At 46.6% G+C, this 9391-nt stretch overlaps 1 long non-coding RNA gene across 1 annotated transcript in view; it reads left to right on the top strand.

Moving 5' to 3' along the window:
* The first annotated feature begins 3314 nt into the window (after positions 1 to 3314).
* Positions 3315 to 9391, top strand: part of LOC103586875 — a 21461-nt gene continuing 15384 nt past the window's right edge. Inside the window, exons 1-2 of the long non-coding RNA XR_550184.1 lie at positions 3315 to 3544; positions 5576 to 5721. This is a non-coding gene — a long non-coding RNA (uncharacterized LOC103586875). The remainder of the gene's footprint in view (positions 3545 to 5575; positions 5722 to 9391) is intronic.

Raw genomic sequence — 9391 nt, 5'->3', positions numbered from 1 at the left:
TTGCCATGCAAAATGCAATCTGAACATTTTACTATATTCAGGGCCTTGGTAGAGACACTATCTATGTTTTTACCTTGGTCAAATGGGTGCCAAGATGTCAGTATAGTTTCTGACAAGATAGCCAGCTCTTGAGTTGATGAGCACATGCAAAGGGTCTAGTCCTCCTGGCTTAAATTATCCAGACAATTGCCTTGAGTCACCCTAAACTTAGCAGCACAGCGCAACAGAGAAATTTTAGATTTTTTGTCCTTTTGGAAAGGTAGGCACTGGAAGAATTCACATCTGGCTCTGAAATAGGAAGCCTGTGGCCCTAGAAAGCAAGCAGTTTCCTTGCAGAAAGTTCCAACGAGGAGCAAATCTTGGAAACAATCTTCCCTTTGCCTGCAAACTGATCAAATAGTAATTATCACATTTAAGGGGTAATTGTTCCAATTGTAGCAGAATGGGATGCTCCAGTCCTCTTTCTTCTGCTGACACAAAATTGCTGTGAAGATGGAATGGTGCTTCCAGAACAGGTTGCTTTGAGCTAGTTCTTTTTACAGTGATTCTAGAGTCAGGGAAAGGTGCTGTGTGGGCAGGCCCTATTGGGCCTGCTGGTTTGTTGGCCTCTGAAGCTCTTTCTTTTTTGTGGCTGGGTCCTTTGATACCTACCTGCAGCCACAGACCCAGATCCCAAAGTAGCACCCATCTGGACCCCAGGCATTAGGACTTGAAACTATTCTTGTCAGATACCTAGACTTGGACAGGAGGCCTGCTATTTCTTGTATAAGCCATAGTGCGGATGAAATGGGGAGTCTGGCCTGAGATGCTTTTATGCAGGCAGGATGAGACAATAGCCCTTCAATAACAGGGTTACCAGGAGAGGAAGAAAGAAAGGAAGCAAACTATCACATGCTGAGCAATGACTATGTCCTAGGCACTGTTCAGAGCATTTCCTCATATGTCATTTTAGTTAGGTAGCAGGGCCCCAGGTAGCTAAAGCACAGTGGACAGAAATGATGGGGTACAGTGTTTGGGAGTCAGCCAGGGAAGGAGTCCTTATGTGGGTGTGCTGAGGTCCTGAGCTTCAGGCTTTGGCTTTCTGCCTCTGGAGTAGGCAATAGCAAAGCCAGCTAGGGTAGCAGGACCCAAGGCAGATGCCAACCTTGAGTGCCACTTGTGAGCAGCTAGGGAGAGTTAGATAAAATGATGGTGGGGAGGAGAGCCCAGGAGTACCCAGGAATTCATTTGTCTCTCTCTAGCTGTGGAGCACCATGGCAAGGGGACAGGTACAGGGGAATGGGGAGAAGTGACTCAGGAGCAGGACCCTGAAGGACCTTGTATATTACATAGAGAAGTTTGGGCTTTCTCCTAGGGCATTAGAGGGATATTGAAGGGTTTAAGGATGTGATTTCATATGGAATTGGAATCTCATTTTGGCTGTCCAGCAGTGATGGGAAGAATAAGAAGGTTGGTGAACAGCATGCTCCATGCTGGGGAAGCACTATCTTGTCAGGAAATTTTTAGTTGCTAGTGACAGAAACTTACCTTGTGAACCAACCCTGAGGTAGTCCCACAAACTTCCTCCTCTGAAGACTCATAGCAGTACAGTTACAGATGCAGTCTGTCTTCAGGAACTGCTGGAACAGGGGCTTGAACGTAACCAGAACTCTTGCCCTCTCTTGTTTTTACTCTCTTCCAGCTGCCAACTCTGCAAGGTATAGAATAATGGTTGAGACAATGGGCTGTGGAACCAGATGACCTTTGTTACTAGCCGTGTGTCACTGGGAAAGTTACTTAACCTTGCTGTCCCCCAGTTTCCTCATCTGTAAATAAGGGTGATCATGTCATTTGCTTCCTGGTACTATTGTGAGAAATAAATGAGTTAATGCACATAAAAGGCTTGGCATAGTGCCTGGTACATAGATGCTTAAAAAGTGTTAGCTGTTACCACTGTTATTTACACTGTCCGACTGCAGACTGTTTTTTCCCAGGTGGTAGGAAAACAGGCTCTGACACTGACCTGTTACATCTGACTTCAGCCATCAGAGAGAGACTGGCCAAGTTTTCTCTTGTTCTAAGTCCAAACATCCAGAGGGAAAAGACTCAGAGACCAGCTTAAATTTGACTTCACTCCTGACCCATCAACATGGTCAAATGACAAGTGCCATGATTGCTCCATTTGATCTGTGGTCCCATATGTATAGATACAGGGACCTTCCAGACGAGTCCCTGGCCAGTCTAGTTGGGGAGGGCAGGATCCCAACTCCCCCAGGTGACGGTGCTATGAGGAGGCACACACAAAGTCCCGTAGATATTCATGTTTCACAGGGCACCTGCCGAGGCCCATGGGACCTCTGCTACTTGTGGCATCCTCTGTGGCTTTGTATTCCCTTCACAGAAAGCAGTGAAAAGTATAATGGACAGATCGTGACATTGTTAGGCCTGGTCAGTAGATGTAACAAGTATGGAAATGTGGATGCGTGGCTCCTGGGTACCTAGTTGGCTCTCTGGCCCCAGGTCCCCAAGCTCCTTCCTGACAACTGTGCCTGAGCCCTGGCCCCTAGCCAGCAGTGCTCCATTCCTGCCCCCTCAGTCCTTGGCCAGTCCCCCTACACAGCCTTCCTCTTCTCCCTTATTAGAGGGCCTGGCCTGTACCTTCTAATGCCCCCAGGCCCTTTTGCTGGGGTTCAGGAGCCAGATCCCAGTCCCTTGCCCATCCCTTCTTCTCTGTCAGGGTGGGGCAAAGGTGATGGTCGAAATAGGAAGCCCCATCACCTTTGTCCTCTTTATCTTCCAGGGCCTCTTTTATACCAAACCCTCTCACCACCCTCTTGGCTCAGTGACATTTTCCTGTACACCATCTTCATAGAAGCTGTGATTCAAATTCTGTCCTCAACAAAATTCCAAATTATTCCTTGTCTTGAAATTTTGGGTGACTTGAAAATGGTCAAACTAGAAAATGTTAAAACCTGTGAATGTCAAGGGTCTACAGTTCAGTTGTGGAGCAAAATAATCCTGTCTGTGGTGATTGACTGAAGGCTTTTTAGGGCAGGTGGCATTTAGCTGAGCCATGGAGGAGGGGCAGGGTTTTGACAAGGCAGAAGAGCAGTGTGGAGGATTAGAGTGAGGAAGGCACACGGGGACAGGGCAGGTCATGTTTAGGGGCTGGGGAAGGTCAGATGTGCCTGGAGCTCAGGATGAATGGAAGGATTAATGAGAGTTAAGGCTGGAACACTACAAAACCCTCAGAATCCTCATGACAAACAGCGTTCTCTTCGCCAGCAGCCCTGATGTGGGTAAGGATTTGAGTGTCCTATGCACCATTGTAAGCAATGAATGGAGCCTTTATTATGAAGAAACAAGGTAGAGTTGGTGGAGCATGTGTGTGTTTTGTTGTCCTTATGGAAGTCAGCCTGACTAGGGTAAGCAGTGTTTTTTGTTCATGGTAGATTTAAAAATCCATCACCTCATAAACATTAACTGGTCCTTGGTTCACTTTCCAGAAGATGCCCAGAGTAGTGCTCGGTGAACACTTGTGGAGTGGAGATGAGCTGCCTTCCAGGTGATCTTCCCAAAACATAAATATCTTCCACTTAAAACCGTCCAGAAACTAAATGTCTTCCATTTAAACCTTCTTGGATCTCCTGTCTCTGACTGATAAGTTGTTTGGTTACTCAGTTAGTTGCCTCGTTAAACTGTAAATTCATATCAGTAATTCCAGCATCTAGCCCAGAGCCTGGAGCAGAATGAGTTCTTAATATTGTATAGGTAAACTGAGCCATGAAGAGTATAGGAGTTTGAGTTTGGGGAATAACTTTGGAGGGCGAAAGGGTGTGAGGGGGTCAGGTCAGTCAGAGCTCGTAGTTAGAAATAACAGAATCTATTTACCTGGCTAAGCAAAAAGGGGTTTATGAAAAAGCGTTTATAGCTCACAGAATTGCTCAGAAGGCCAAAGAGACCATCCAAATTGAGCTTCCAGGAATGGCTCCCCCAATCACAATGCAGAGTTGCTGCCTTTGCCTAAATCAGGAAGCTACGCTATCAGGAAGCTGCTGCCACAGCTCTTGGCTCTGGAACCAAGTCAGTTTAACTCTGATATACACAAAATGATCAATGCCTCATGCTACATTCTTTCCCCATGCAACTCAGTTCTAAATTTAAGTCTCAGACTAGTGCATCTGACTAGAGAAATTAAATCACATTCACAATCTAGGTGACAAGAAGTTTGGGAAATAGTGTTTTTAGTTCAGCGGCCTCAGTACAGAACACCAAAGAGGGGACTGAATGGGCCAATTCACTATGTCTGCCACCACTGGGCTGCTGGGAAGATAGGTTAGGCACAGGTAGCCACACTCCTTCATTCATTCAGTAACATTCTCTGAGAATCTACTGTGTTTAGGGCCTGAGCCAGGAAAGGTGCGGAAACACAGTGCCTGCCCTTGGGGCACTGGCAGTTCAAAGCAACAATGCAGAAATGGTCAGCAGGAAACTATCACACTTGCCTCAGGACAGAACGCGTTTCAGAGACTGGGTGAGGGTGGTGCTTCAAGTAGGAGTCAAGTACACTCCCCATCCCACCATGGAGGCCAAGGGGCAGAAACCCTGGCAGTGAGTGCAGTTGGGCCTACCAACACGAAACTTACCCTTTTAGGCGAAAGCCACTCTTTCAAAGATTCCCAGAGCTGGAAGGGATGTCCAACAGTGATGGCTGCACAAACTTCCTCCTCTCTAGCATCTCTGAAGAGTGATGGAAATTATTATTAGCTTTATCCAGACTCTTGGTTTACTTTTTAGTTTTCTGATTCTCGTTTTGCAGGTCAATACACAGTGGCAGGTTGCCTCCCAGATAAAATATGCAAACAGGTATAAGAATAGAAAATTTAGTAACAGCAAGTTTAAAAATGCTAATGAAATCAGGACACAAAGGAATCATAAGCCTGGTTCCTACAGCAGCTGAGCTAATGTGTTAGGCATTTGAGGCTATGAGCAGGTGTGTGAGGCTGAGCTGCGAGCCCTCTCTGAAGGTCATAAGAGGGGAACATGATGATCACAGAAGCGCCACAGAGGATACTGCTTAAACCAGAAGGGAGTGTGTGTAGATGAGTTTCCTTCATAATAACAGGGCCCGGATTGCACCCACTTCATTCATTTTGTCTCACTGATAACTGTGTGGAGTCTCTGAGTCCAAATCTGACTCCACACCCAGGCTGAGTGGTCTTCTCCTCCTTCTGGGGGAGCCAGGCGCTAAGTGCATGGTGGCCACGGTAAAGTAGGCTTTCCCAAATGCTGTGCCAGCTCTATAGACCACCAGCAGTTATTAGGGCCTGCCTGTCAGCTTCCTAGCTACTGAAGGTGGCCTGAGAATGGGAGAATGAGGCATGTACTGCAGAGATGTGTGGTAATAAGGAAAACAGACATGGGAGCCCAGGCCTGGAGCTCAGGAGAAGAGAGTGGTGGTCAGTATAGGAGGGAATAATGAGACCTAGAGGAGGAGGAATGTTCGGAATCTGGGGCCTCAGGAGTAGGACTTTGTAGTTCCTCTCTCTGTTGCTGCATCATTAAATTTACTTTTCTCTGTTTCTCTTCTAAACAGAAATCAGTCCAGTTGCCAGCAGGAAATGGATGGCATTCCTCAACTGGGGTTTTTGAAGCAACTTTCTAAAGAAGGGACTATTTGCAAAAGTGTGGGCAGAGACACTAGCAACACCATGAACAACATAAAGCCATTATCACTCTCAGGTTTGTGGAGAGGGTGATCTTGGTTAACGCAAATGATAAAGAGAGAGGCTTTCTGAAGAATAAAGTTAATTGGGAACAGAACACTGCAGTGGGAATACACATGCCATATAAATTATGTGCATATTCAAGAAGGTAAAGGAAGACAAAGGTTTTAAAAGGCAAAAGAGAAAAGTACATGTAATTTGTTTTGAAATGAAGAGAGCATTGGTTATAGGGGCTTATCGCAGGAGTTGGCGGCAGTTCATCAGTGGGGACGGTATCAGGTGAGTGTTCTTGTACATCTGGCTAGCTGTCCTTGTGACTCATGTAGCAAATTGCAGTTTGAAAAGTCCTTGGCAAAAGTTTTTGTTAGGCATATGTGCTTAAGAGAGTCTTTGTAATAGTTCTTATAATAGGAATGTATGCGTCAGGGCCCTCCCTTCGTAGGCTCCTGCTTCATTTATGATTTCTTTTAGAGTTTGACACACATGACTCCATTTTAGTTCTGACATCTTTCACATCTTGGAACCAGGTTGAAAGTTGGAACTGTTTAAGGGCTGCCTGACAGGAACCGTGAGCGTGGAGGAAGACAGACATAGCCAGACCTGGGCTGTGGGAGGGATGCAGGGAGTAGAAGTAAATACTGTGACCTTGGTCTCCTCCAATCTTCAGCCGGCTGCCAGTTGCACCATCTGCTAAGCCTGAATCCAGCTAGAGGCCAGCGGGTATGGGACCCAGTGATGCACACACAGAGATCAGCCCTGCAGGAGACCAGGGCAGAGGAGAGTGGAAGGGAGATTGGGAGGGTGGGAGGCAGAGAATAACCAGCACAGCATTCTTGACTCTTCTAACCCTCCCACACATGTGAGTCTCTCCTTACTCTCCACTAGATCTGCTCAATTACCATTGTCCCTGTGTTACCGAACTCAGGTCCAGCTGCCCACCCCCTTACGAAGGAAAGACAAAAAGACTCAGAAGTCAAATGGTTGGTGTTAGAAAAGCAGATGTATTCAGCTGAAGGAGATGGTAAGCTATCCCATCTCAAAGATTCAGATCTATTGAGGGATTGAGGGAATGGAGTGTGGGAGACGAAAGGCAGGAGAGAAGGAGACATGGGCTAGGACGCATCCGTGTCTATGAGTCAGGTACAAGGTCTCACCAAGGCCTCGTCTGGCTTCTGTTCTCATCTTCGCTATTATCTCAGGACCCTCCAAGATTTTGATTTGCTCCAAAGTAGAATCAACTCTTCTGCAAAGTCTTTTGCGTAGTTTCGCTTCGCAGAGCTCTGGTTGACTTGGCTGGTGCCCAAGGTCAGCTTCCAGTCATTTGGCCTTGATCACTTTGTAAAACTTTACAAATTTCAAAGAAAGAACCGTTAGCTTTGCAAAGTACTGATTAGCTTCTCAGCCTTGTTTTCCATTTAGCAAGCAAGATAAGAAAGTCAGGGGGTGTGAAGAAAGAGTGGAGAGAAAAAAACTGACCTTTTAAAAATGCCCTCCACCCCCAGCCCAGGCAGTTTTAGGTCACAGCATGGCTCAGTCCTGCTCACTCCAACACCTGTTTGGATAGAGCTTTTCTCCACAGGTTGCTTGCCAGCTTCTGGATTGGTTGCTGTTGAGTAGTTGTCCCCTTGCTTCCCAACAATTCTGGCCAGAGGAGGGAGGACAGGTCTGGGGGTTCAGAGCATGGCCCCTTCCCTCAGGAGGGGGTGTGGGCAGGGCTGTTCCCCTCAGAATCGGCTGCAGTAAACTAAAGTGTCCAAATGCTGTGCCAACTTTCAGAGCCACCAGGAATGTGATGGCCCCTGGCGCTCCCAGATGGTTCCAAGGTGGTGTGGTCACAGCCAGACTCATTTTTGGCTTGTTGAATATGAGACCATTGGGTCCTCATGGTGATGTTTTTGGCTGCAGACGTCAGAGTCTGGGCTGTATAGGCTGACTGGTATCCTACCCCGGGTGGGCAGTCCATGTGTCCTTAGACCTCAGAAATGCACCTCGTGTCACAGCTACCTTGGAGCTCTTCTATGTGCAATGCAGAGGTTTAGGATTGATCAACAGCATGTATACTCATGTCGTCCAAGGATTCACCCTTTTTCCTCTTGTCTACCTCACAGTACCTGACATGGTGCTAGGTGTGTGATACCTTTAGCCTTACTCCTGCAATAGATAAGCCCTACAGTTACTCCTGTGTCAGTAATGTCGGGAGCCCAGATGGAGAAGGGAGACAGCATTAGCACACTTAAGTGTGCATCGGTCCTGTGTGTGGCCGCTGAGGGAGACTCACCAGACCTCTCTGTTGCCTCGTTCCCTGCAACTGTGCAGGAAGAGCACTGCTAGAGATCGCTCGTGTGAAAACACATTTTTTGGGGCCAGGGAGTGGAGCATCCAGTGGATTGAGCTGAGTGTTTAAAGGTCAGAGCTTAGGGCTGGTTTCTTGGGCACTTCTTGCTTCCAGAGGATCTGGATTTCTCCTGCATAGGGAAGATGACAGCCCTCTCTCTTGCTCTTTTGTAATCTTTTGGCATCTTGTCCGTGCTGTGTGGATGTGAGACAGGCCAGGGGCTGCTTTTACTGCCCCAGGCAGTGGAAGCCTGGGCAGCGTAGCCCAGAGCAGCTTGAGCCCGCCACGGCCCTCTGGCTGTGGCCCCTGTGCACATGTGTGTTTTGTTTGCTCGTGCTCTTTCCGCATTGGTCTGCACCCCCACCTGAGCTGGAAGATCTGACATTCTGCTGTGGACTGACAGTGAGGGGGCAACAAAGGCCACTCCATTGGCTTCAAAACCAAGATCCAGGCTGTCTGGACAAAGGAGGGCTCCACATGGTGTTTGCAGCCTCATAGTGAAGAGTGTTCTTTTGCCAGGTCTTGCTCTGTACTTATCTTTCCCTCAGGAACCTTGTGCACTGGGGTGGGGGGCGGGGAAGAGTGCCGTGCCCAACTCTCTCTGTCTCATATCTCATATTTCCAGCGCTTTGATGGGATTTGGGAAATATATGCCTTTTCTCGTTTATTCCTTATAGCACCTCTGTGAATAAGTGTTATCACTCCCATTTCACAGATGAGAGAACTGAGGCTTAGAGAAGCCAAATAACTTGCTCAAGATGTTACAGTTATTTAATGTCAGAATTGAGACCAGGGTTCAGGTCTCTCAGACCCTCTCCACCATACCCAATAAATGAATTAAAGTAAAGTAAAATGTTCTGAAGGAGCTGTTTGGGAAGTCATTTCTAACAAGATATTACCGTGATTGTCCCTTTAATATTTTTATCTTCTTCTGGTAAAAAGAGCACAGATTTATAATTTCAACGCAAGATCTGCTCCCAAATGAAAATAGCCATGGCATCTTTTTATACAAATGTGTGTTCATCCTTCACAAACTGATATGTTTTATAAGCCTCCAGATACTGCAGTAAAGTGGTTTTAGGAAAATTGTTTTTGGCACACTTGCTTTTGAAATAAATGCATTACTATTATTTTAAAATCTTTTTGGTAAAATTACTTAGTCAAAGCAAAGATTCACTTCACTGAATTTTCCTGTAAAGGTGTCACATATTTCTGCAATTGCAGCCTCCCAGAGTGCACTAATACAGACCACACCAGAGTACAGTCACCATGTATTCTGTGAAGTGAGAGGAAAGTAGAAAGAATTCACTCCCCAATAAAACAATTTTTATGTTTTGGTGTATTTCTTTAC

The sequence above is a fragment of the Galeopterus variegatus genome, unplaced genomic scaffold, assembly GCF_000696425.1.
Source record: "Galeopterus variegatus unplaced genomic scaffold, G_variegatus-3.0.2 Scaffold389, whole genome shotgun sequence".
Classification (NCBI taxonomy): domain Eukaryota; kingdom Metazoa; phylum Chordata; class Mammalia; order Dermoptera; family Cynocephalidae; genus Galeopterus; species Galeopterus variegatus.
Note: the sequence above shows the minus strand (reverse complement) of the source record. Positions and strands in the feature narration are given on the sequence as shown.